The sequence below is a fragment of the Capricornis sumatraensis genome, chromosome 2, assembly GCF_032405125.1.
Source record: "Capricornis sumatraensis isolate serow.1 chromosome 2, serow.2, whole genome shotgun sequence".
NCBI lineage: Eukaryota > Metazoa > Chordata > Mammalia > Artiodactyla > Bovidae > Capricornis > Capricornis sumatraensis.
In genome coordinates, this window is record NC_091070.1 from 99,682,425 (window position 1) to 99,693,638 (window position 11,214).

At 44.4% G+C, this 11,214-nt stretch overlaps 1 pseudogene; it reads right to left on the bottom strand.

Annotated features, from left to right (window-relative positions):
* Positions 1–579: 579 nt before the first annotated feature.
* Positions 580–1,711, bottom strand: LOC138074134 (RNA-binding protein with multiple splicing 2 pseudogene; annotated as a pseudogene).
* Between the last annotated feature and the right edge of the window lie 9,503 nt (positions 1,712–11,214).

Here is an 11,214-nt window from a genome sequence, read left to right on the forward strand (position 1 = left end):
CCCAAGTCTGAAAACGGCAAGATGGCCACGGCCGCAGCCAAAGGCGAAGCACTGATGTGCTCACGAAACAAAAAAATTGCACAATTTTTCCTTCATTTTTCTTAAACTAATGGCTGATGCTAAGGCTCACTGCTGGAGAACAGAAACCCTTTTCTTCTTCATGCCTCAAACGAAAACGTTAAACTTATCTGACAAGGCGGACAAGGTCTCTTCAATAATTAATTGCACACACACACGAAAAAATCCTTTATGTTGCATAAATATTTTGTTACACAGGGTACAAAAATACTTTCACTTTTTTGGTTGGTTTCAAAGTTGGGAAAGAATGAGGAGCCATGGCAGGGGTGGGGAGCGCCGGGGAGAGGTAAGCGAAACGGGTAGAGAAAGGATTTTCTTAATGGTTGTTGGCCCATCTGAGGAGGAGGAAACAGAAGACCCCGATTTGAAATGACCAGGAAAATGCTCTCTCTTGGCTGGGTGGTCCTTCCTGTTCAGCCTGGAAGTGAGTGGGGTGGTGGGGGCCGGGGGGTGCCAGCCGCCGGGCAGAACTGGCTGCCGGGCTTGGTCCTCACTGAAGCGGGGTGGGTGCAGGGCAGGGGTGTGGGGAGAGGGACCTGGAATGATGAGCTGTTAGTGGCCAGGCCTTGTTGCCATGGTGACACAATGTGAGAACAAACTGTACACTCACATATACACAAGTTTAAGTGTCTTAATTCATGCCAGAAAACATGCAAAATTAAATGCCTCGTGTCTCTGAGGTGGGGCTACGGAAGCAGATTTGGACTGGAGGTCGGGCCTTGCTCAGTCCCAGGGAGGCCTCCCCGCTGGGCCTGGGGGTCCCAGCAAGAAGACCCCTGAATCCGGCCATGAGGCCTTGGAGTGGGGCTGTGGGGCAGGACAGGGCTGAAGAGGAAGAGAGGAAGGAAAACAGTCCACTGAGTCAGGCTTAAAATTCACAGTCTTTGGAGGGCAGCAGCAGCAGCTCTGCAGGCCGCCTGGGGGCAAGGGGGACGCTAAGGGTGGCTTCCTCCCCCATGGGTCGGGGGCCTCGAGCTGTGGTGACAAGACTGAAGAACTAACAGAACTGCCGATATTTCCATCCCGGCTGGGTGGCATCAGAGGAAGGGCACCAGCGCACCTGAGCATGGAGGGCAGCGGCAGCAGCAGTGGCGGCTGGGTAGGTGAATGCAGTATGTGAGATGGCTGGGGTCAGCTCTGTAGTGTACAGAGGGTAGGGGGCCCAGGCCTCTGGGGATGCGGGGATCAGAGCGGCCCCCATCAGGTCATAGGGGTCCCGTGCAATGAAGTGTGCTCCAAGGGTGGGGTGAGCATTGGTGGGATTTGGTGTAGCCATTAGCTTGTTCTTTGGCATCTTGGTGTTGGCTTTGGCAAACTCTAGCCTCAGGGTCTGCGGGTTCTCAGGATCAAAGCGAATACCGTTCAATGCGTTCTTGGCTGCTTCTGCTCCTGCCCGGCTGTCAAAGATCACGAAACCAACAGGCTGTCTTGATGTGAGCTTGATCAGGGACCCTTCATACCCTTTGAACGGCCTGAAGAGCAGGTAGAGTTCTCTGGGTTTAATATCCACAGGGAGCCCACTGACGAACAGTGTCCGGACCTCCTCCTCCAGGGTACCGCCGGAGCCCGTGCCCGTGCCGGTGCCGGTGCCCGCGCCGCTGCTGTGCTCGCCATCCGGCTTCAGGTTGCTCATCGCCTAAAGGACTTTTATTGCAGAACTTTCTGCAAGGACAAAAGGCAGAAAACAATGTGTATGACATCAGTGGGGAAACAATTGACTAAACTGTGGTATAGCCACATCATAGAATATTAAGAAACACAGAATATTATAAATTTAAAGAATGAGTGGATTCTCTGTCAGTTGACCTGGAGAGATTTTCATATACTTTTACTAAAGGAAGAAAATTAAAAAATTTTATAACCATCATTTATGTTGTAAGACAATGAGGAGGAAATCCTCATGTATATATGTTTGTCTAAAAGAGTAGGGAGGGAATTCCCTGGCAATGCAGTGGTTAAGAATCTGTACCACCACATAGTGTGGCCGAAAGAAAGAAAGAAAAGAGTAGGGAGAAGGCATGCAAGGACAGGCCAAGATTGCTAACTTGCTCAGAGTAGGGAGAATGGATTGTTAGGGGGAAGGGGAGAGAGGAGGTAAGCCAGACTAGGGATAAAAGCAGGACGGGGAAAGTGAGCAATAATTCGTTCAATAATTCAGGCTACTCGTAGCACCTGTATCAAGTGGGCTGATGGTTTGCAAATAAAACTTTAAATTTGTAAAAACTAACATATGCTTTTGTATAGCGTTTATGGTTGTTTTCTAATTATGGATTTCTGGCAGAATGGGTGTTTTACCTAAATTAGAGATGCATGCTGTACACACCAAGTTTAGCAATGCAAATGCTTTTCTGTAGAAAATTAAACAAACAGACTTTAACGGAGGTACTGATGCAAGGGCAAACCAGTTCTTTGAAACCTGGCGGTCTGCCTGCTGGACGTTATTTGCCATTCTTTCCTAAACAAATACTTCTGAAGAAATGGCACTCAAAAGCTATAGTATATAAATTTTAAAACATGAAATTCTGGAAACTATACATTTATGGTTCACATACTCCACTGTCATGAAAATAATAATATGTATGGGCAAATGTACAGAAATTAACAATCTATTTTTGCATATGAATGATATCACAGTTTGTACTTTTTCAGCATAAAAACGCACACATTATTTAATCCCAGAGTGAGTTCTCCATTGATTTGCATGAATTTTTCATATTCAAAGTTAGGAAAATTAACTTTCAGAAAGTTGCTTACTAGTCAAAACAATGAAGCTCTTTTAAGAAGTAAAATGGAAAGCATTTAATTTCTGCTTAAAAAAAGAAAATTCTCACTGACAGTGCCTATACGTAATCAAGTTAAATGTATTAATGCTCTTTGTGGACATTTGCATTTTTAGAGGGGAAAACGTGTTGGGACAAAGGTCCAAGTTTCTAAAATGGCATTTCCAACACTAATGAAAATGTGGATTTGCCCTTCGCGTGCAGGGAGGCCCATGCAAAATTAGGACCGAGAGCTGTGGGCCCATCCTTCAACCAGCCCCACCCCTCAGAACCCAAGACAACAAAGGCCATACGCAGATGCCACAGTTTGAACAGTAGAACAATTATCAAAATCTCTTTGTTTATTTACAATGAACAATCTTTAATTACTAATCTTTTATTATTGTGTCGCTGACTCAGAAACTGTAGCGCCCTCACCCTTCCAATTCCATACCTCGTTCCCAAACTCTGGTTCTGTTTAGGACCCTCCAGATCTGGCCTTGGGACCTGGCTTCCTGACACAGTTTGACATTACCTGCTCTCAAAAGGTTTTAATCTGAACTTGCTCCCTCTCCTTTGCAGGGCCTTGCATCACCCTTGACAGTGCTGATGGAAGGCTACAAGCGACATAAAATTGTAATCTTAAGTTGCTGGAAGAATGTTGAATTGAAATAGCACCTAAGTTGAGTAATTTTTTAAGGCTGAAGGTCCCATCACAACCATTATCCTGCCAAGCAGATGGTCAAGTTGGATACCCAGCATGTATCCAATCTATAGGACTTGGAACTGCTGCTGCTGCTAAGTCGCTTCAGTCGTGTCCAACTCTGTGACCCCATAGATGGCAGCCCACCAGGCTCCCCTATCCCTGGAATTCTCCGGGCAACAGGCAACACTGGAGTGGGTTCCCATTTCCTTCTCCAATGCATGAAAGTGAAAAGTGAAAGTGAAGTTGCTCAGTCATGGAAAGAAAGAAAGTTGCTCAGTTGTGTCCGACTCTTTGCGACCCCACTGATTGTAGCCTACCAGGCTCTTCCATCCATGGGATTTTCAGTTGTGGAGGCAGTGTCAAATTCTGCTTCTCAGATTTCTTTCAGGCTTTCCTCTCTATGCCTTTTGTTGACTCACTGTTTTTTGGAGATGTGAATAATATTAGCCAACCATCTGATTCAGCTCTTCCGGACATAAGAGACAGTTTTCCACATATATCATATTTCATTTAGGATATATTGACTTTACTGGTGTAATCAGAGTGCTCTCAAGTTCTCCAGGTTTCAGAGGTCATTCTTGTTGAGTGTAAAAGTAGAGGGTTGAAGCTCTCATCTCCAGCCCCACATTTGCTTTTGGATTGCTGCTCCATTCCTGCCACTTCTCTTGCTCTCTTAAGCTTCTTTTTACACTGCTTTGCTCCCCTAATAAACATACACTCCACATGTAGGCACACAGTTCTTCCCTGATTCCCCCAAATACAGGAAGACCAGACTTGCTGTGTATGTCAGTCAGGACTCAGGGTTGTAAGAGACAGACACTCATCTTGAGAGGGTAACAGACAGGAAGGCTGCTGCTGCTAAGTCAGTTCAGTCGTGTCCGACTCTGTGCGACCCCATAGACGGAAGCCCACCAGGCTCCCCCGTCCCTGGGATTCTCCAGGCAAGAACACTGGAGTCAGTTGCCATTTCCTTCTCCAATGCATGAAAGTGAAAAGTGAAAGTGAAGTCACTTAGTCATGTCTGACTGTTAGCGACCCCATGGACTGAAGCCTGCCAGGCTCCTCCATCCATGGGATTTTCCAGGCAAGAGTACTGGAGTGGGGTGCCACTGCCTTCTCCAGGCAGGAAGGCTAGGGGTCTCCAAACAGAGGAAATAGGCTGCAAGTGTCAGATGTTTTCTCTCTCTCTTAAGCGGCAGGAGGAAACAAACTCCAAGTGTCAGATTTTTTTTCGCATCTCCATACAAATTAAAGAGGAGGTTTCTCTTAAAATTCTGTGTTGCCATGATGACACCTGGTTCCACCTGAACTTGTCTTTTCTCAAACCTTGAGCTAATCAATGCGTTTTTCTTATGGGGGACCACTCACCTTGTGCCAATGTTATCTCAGAATGCATGTTGTGGGTGAGTGGCCTGGTGCCAGTCTCTGAGTTTTGAGACATTTTCTTTCTCCAATCAGCAGGCTGCTAGTAGCTATATAACATCCAGCTAAAGACTAGAGGGGGGCACTTCCTTCTGATGTCTATGTAAGAAGCTTTCTCAATCTCTTTTGTACTTTAATAAAACTTAATTATACAAGAGCTCTGAGTGATCAAACCGGTCACTGGTCCTGGATTGAATTCCTGTCCTCCAGAGGCCAAGGATCCCGGTGTCTTTCACGGCTCAGCAACAACCTTTCAATCTCATACTGGTTTTAGAGTAACAGGACCTCCATAAATATAAGAGAATGTATTGGCTAAGGTAATGAAAAATCCAGGGACTACATGTATTTCAAGGCTCAGTTGTATTCCAGGGTTCAAACAATGTGACCAGAAATTTTTTTTTTTTCCATCTCATATCCTTGTTTCCTCTGTTTTGGCTTCATTCTCTGGCAGGCCCTCCTAAGTGATAGCAGAGAAGGCACTGAATTTCCAGGCTTACGTTCTGAGCCCTTTAACAAGCAGAGCAGAAAAAAGGCATTCCTTTCCCACAAAGTCCCCCAAATGGCATAGCATTGGGTCTACTGAGCGTGACTTGGTTCCTAGCTTAACCCTTGAGAAATCACTGTGACAGATGCTCTTGGATATTGGGGACTAGGATGAAGTGGTTGGGGGTAAGGAATCAACCCCTCCCAAAACACAAGGGTGAAGGTGGGGGAGGAGGTACTCCTGAAGAAAACATAGCTTCATGTTACCAGACAGAAAATGGATTCTGAAGAGAAAAAAAAAAAGAAAAAGAAAAGATAAGACAGATGCTCACGACATTTGGAATCAGCAGAGAAGAAAAAAAGAAATCTATCTTAAAATTAGTGCATACTGATATCCCGGTTCCCAGATCCCTCTCTGCAGGAGGCTGTCCCACCAGCTGTCACTCTCCTCAGGCCCCTGGGTAGCAGAAGCATCTTTGAGAGAATAGATGCTAGATTTGGGAATCTTGAACTTATATTCGACCCAGGGTCAGGCTTTCAACTATATGTCTTTTTTTTCCCCCTCTTCTAAAATGAGAAGAAATCTTGCTTTTCTGCTCCTTATCCTTTCCACAAACTTTGTAACCCTTTTTCTGTAGGGGCTCAATTCTGCTCAAAGGAAGAGAAAATTTTGCATCGTTCCACAGAGCTGGTTACCTTCCAACTGTTTCAAACTTTTCAGTCTATAGTCCTTTCAGGCCTTTAATTTCATATGATCAAAAGCCTATTGAAGTATTTTTTTTTTCCAAATCAAAACAGCAGTCTCCAGACTCAAATGAAAACAACCTTTGCCTCTAGATAAGGAGAAGATTGCTTATGTCAGTTTGGATCACTGTCTGCATGTAAGAGAATAAAGTCCGATAGATATCATGGCTTAACAAGATAAGTTCGCCTCTTCTCTCCTCTCTCTGTCTCTCAGTAAAGTACTACAGAGAGGTACTCCAGGTCTGATTTGGTCGGTTCAATTCATCAGAGTCCATAGCATCTTCTATTTTACTTCTCTGACCACAGGGTCAGTTGTTGGCCACAGGAAGGTGTAAAGAAGAACTTGCCACTTTTTAAAGAAAATTTATTGACGTCCTAGACTACCCTACGCATACATCTTCTTGGCCAAATGTTGTTGCTCTATCAAATCACATATAGTTGTGAGAAGAGCCAGGAAATGACAGTTCCTAAATGAGTCCTTAATTTTTTTTATTTAATTTTTTAAAATCAAAGTATAGTTGATGTACAATGTTGTGTTAATTTCTGCTGTACAGCAAAATGATTCAATTCTCTACATCTGTGAGTCCATTTCTGTTTTGTAGGTAAGTTCATTCGCGTCATATTTTAGACCCCACGTATAAGTGATATCATGTGATATTTGTCTTCCTCTTTCTTACTTCACTTAGTATAATAATCTCTAGGCCCATCCATGTTGCTGCAAATGGCATTATCTCATTCTCCTTTATGATTCCATTGTATATATGCACTTCATCTTCCTTATCCTCTCATCTGTCATCAAGCATTTAGGTTGCGTCCATATCTTGTCTATTGTGAAGAGGGCCACTATGAACATAGGGGTGGCATGTATCTTTTTGAATTGTAGTTTTGTCCAGATATATACCCAGGAGTGGGATTGCTAAATCACACAGCAACTTTATTTTTAGTTTTTTGAGGAACCTCCATACTGTTTTCCGTAGTGGCTGCACCAACACACATTCCTAAGTGAGTGCTGTAACTGAAGGGGAAGGGGAGCCTGGATGTTGGCGGAGGCTGCTGGCGGTAGCAGTGCTTATCGCCCGGCTGGTGACTCCTGGCCATCCGGGTGGTGACCGCAGCTGCTCTGCAGCCCCACCACGCTGCTCTGATACTGGAGTTCCAGGGTGCCTTTCCACTACGCTGTGCACTGCTCTCAATCCCTTATATGAGCTCATATTTTGCTGTCTGTTTATGGTTCCTAAAATTTAGCCAGTTCAATTTTAGGGTTATACCAGGCAGCATGTTTAACAGCTCTGAAAAATAGGTTTTGGTAATTTTAAGCAATTGCCAGTTAAGTACCGCCCACCCCACCTCCCTACCCCCCCACCCCGCCACCCACCCCCACCCCCGCCCCCCAGCAAGAGAAAGCAATGGCAACCCACTCCAGTACTCTTGCCTGGAAAATCCCACAAACGGAGGAGCCTGGTAGGCTGCAGTCCATGGGGTCACTAAGAGTCGGACACGTTTGAGCGACTTCACTTTCACTTTTCACTTTCATGCATTGGAGAAGGAAATGGCGACCCATTCCAGCGTTCTTGCCTGGAGAATCCCAGGGTCAGGGGAGGCTGGTGGGCTTCCGTCTATGGGGTCACATAGAGTCGGACACGACTGAAGCGACTTAGCGGCAGAAGCAGCAGCAGCAGTTAAGTACCTAAGCAAAGTTGAAAGGAAGGTGAGTAAAATTGATGGGAGGGTCTTCATTTGTAACACACAATAAACACCTGTCACCCGCACAGAAAATGCTGACTGTAAAAGGGCATCATGAAGGATCCTTAAGGTTATGAAAACATGTGCCTTGACTGTTGATTCAGTCTCCTGGCTGTGATATCCTGCTACAGTTTTATAAAATATTACCATTGTCAGAAACTGGGTAAAGGGCATATCAGAGGTCTCTTCTTAAAACTACATGGGCATCTCCAGTTTTCTCAAAATAAAAGGTTTAATTTTACAAAAGTTCACTGCATCTCGTAAATGATATCTCAATAAAAATTTTAAGTTAGCTGCTTTTCCAGTTAGTGCACTAAAAAGGATATGTTTAGTATGCAGCTAAAAAAAATATTGATTGATTGATGTGGCTGTGCCGGTCTTAGTTGCAGCATGCAGGACATTATTTGCAGCACGTGGGGTATTTTTTAGTTGCGGCATATGCACTCTTAGTTGCAGCATGTGGGATCTAATTCCCTGACCAGGCACTGAACTTGGGCCCCTGCCTTGGGAGTGTGGAGTCTTAGCCACTGGACCACCAGAGAAGTCCCTAGTATGCAATTTGGGCTATTCTTATCAATTTTTCCCACACAAATATTAAAAAAATCAGGAGGTCAACTGAGCTCAAATGTTCAATTTTTAAATTTTGAACATTTGAAAGTATATACAAAAGAAAAGACTATAAAGAAACTCCATGTACTTACCACCCAACTTCAAAAATTATCACCCTTTTGCTTACCATATTTTACCTGTTTGCCTTGCAACATTTTCCCCCTGGTGGATTATTTTAAAGCAATCCCCCCCCCAAAAAAAAAAAATTAAAAAAAAAGCAAATCCCAGACATTATTTTACCCTTAAATAATAACTGTTTTGAAGCTAGGTGATCCCATGTGCAATGAATCAGTTCAGTTCAGTCACTCAGTCGAGTCCAGCTCTTTGTGACTCCATGGACTGCAGCGTGCCAGGCTTCCTTGTCTATCACCAACTCCTGAAGCTTGCTCAAACTCATGTCCATCGAGTCAGTGATGTCACCCAACCATCTCATCCTCTGTCGTCCCCTTCTCTTCCTGCCTTCAATCTTTCCCAGCATCAGGGTCTTTCCCAGTGAGTCAGTTCTTTGCATCAGGTGGTCAAAGTATTGGAGTTTCAGCTTCAGCGTTAGTTCTTCCAATGAATATTCAGGACTGATTTCCTTTAGGTTGGACTGGTTGAATCTCCTTGCAGTCCAAGGAACTCTCAAGAGTCTTCTCCAACACCACAGTTTAAAAGCATCAATTCTTCAGTGCTCAGCTTTCTTTATGGTCCAACTCTCACATCCATACATGACTACTGGAAAACCATAGAATAAAGGAGCTAAAGCTCCATAATTTCAATTCACTAAAACTAGCAATTGGAAAAGGTCAGTTTTCATTCCAATCCCAAAGAAAGGCAATGCCAAAGAATGCTCAAACTACCGCACAATTGCACTCATCTCACACGCTAGCTAAGTAATGCTCAAAATTCTCCAAGCCAGGCTTCAGCAATACGTGAACCGTGAACTTCCCGATGTTCAAGCTGGTTTTAGAAGAGGCAGAGGACCCAGAGATCAAATTGCCAACATCCGCTGGATCATGGAAAAAGCAAGACATTTCCAGAAAAACATCTATTTCTGCTTTATTGACTATGCCAAAGCCTTTGACTGTGTGGATCACAATAAACTGTGGAAAATTCTGAAAGACATGGAAATACCAGACCACCTGACCTGCCTCTTGAGAAATCTGTATGCAGGCCAGGAAGCAACAGTTAGAACTGTACATGGAACACCAGATTGGTTCCAAATAGGAAAAGGAGTACGTCAAGGCTGTATATTGTCACCCTGCTTTTTAACTTCTATGCAGAGTACATCATGAGAAACGCTGGACTGGAAGAAACACAAGTGGAATCAAGATTGCTGGGAGAAATATCAATAACCTCAGATATGCAGATGACACCATCCTTATGGCAGAAACTGAAGAGGAACTAAAAAGCCTCTTGATGAAAGTGAAAGAGGAGAGTGAAAAAGTTGGCTTAAAGCTCAACATTCAGAAAACGAAGATCATGGCATCCGGTCCCATCACTTCATGGGAAATAGATGGAGAAACAGTGGAAACAGTGTCAGACTTTATTTTTTGGGCCTCAAAATCACTGCACATGGTGATTGCAGCCATCAAATTAAAAGACGCTTACTCCTTGGAAGAAAAGTTATGACCAACCTAGATAGCATATTCAAAAGCAGAGACATTACTCTGCCGACTAAGGTCCGTCTAGTCAAGGCTATGATTTTTCCTGTGGTCATGTATGGATGTGAGAGTTGGGCTGTGAAGAAGGCTGAGCGCCGAAGAATTGTTGCTTTTGAACTGTGGTGTTGGAGAAGACTCTTGAGAGTCCCTTGGACTGCAAGGAGATCCAACCAGTCCATTCTGAAGGAGATCAACCCTGGGATTTCTTTGGAAGGAATGATGCTAAAGCTGAAACTCCAGTACTTTGACCACCTCATGCGAAGAGTTGACTCACTGGACAAGACCCTGATGCTGGGAGGAATTGGGGGCAGGAGAAGAAGGGGACGACAGAGGATGAGATGGCTGGATGGCATCACTGACTCAATGGAGGCAAGTCTGAATGAACTCTGGAGTTGGTGATGGACAGGGAGGCCTGGCATGCTGCGATTCATGGGGTCGCAAATAGTCAGACATGACTGAGCGACTGAACTGAACTGAACTGAGCAATTTTCAGGCACCATGACATTTGTCAATGGTTCCTAGAAATGGAAGTAAGGGGGTGGGTAGCCATAGAGAAAAGCTATAAAGCAAGGATACCTATAGAGTGTGACAAGCAGAATAATGCCCCCAAAGATGTCCATTTTAATCCCTGGAATCTGTGACTATATTGTTACTGGAAAGGGGCGATTAAGATTGCTAATCATCTGCTTTTAATATACGGAGAGTCTTCTAGATTATCTGGATGAGCACATTGCAGTCACTGGGCTCTTTAAAAATGGAGGAGGAAGTAGGAGTCACTGGGAAATAGGACCGTGAAAGAAGTTCAGAGTAATGTGATGTGAGAAGGAATTGACCAAACATTGCTGGCATGAGAGGGGAGGAAGAGAAGCATGAAGCAAAGAAAGCAGGTGGTCTCTAGAGGCTGGGAAAGGCAAGGAAACTTACACTCCCTTAGGACTGCCAGTAGGGAACACAGCCTTGTCAACACCTTATTTTAGCCTGGTGGGATCTTTATTGGGCTTCTGATCTACAGAACTGTAAGATA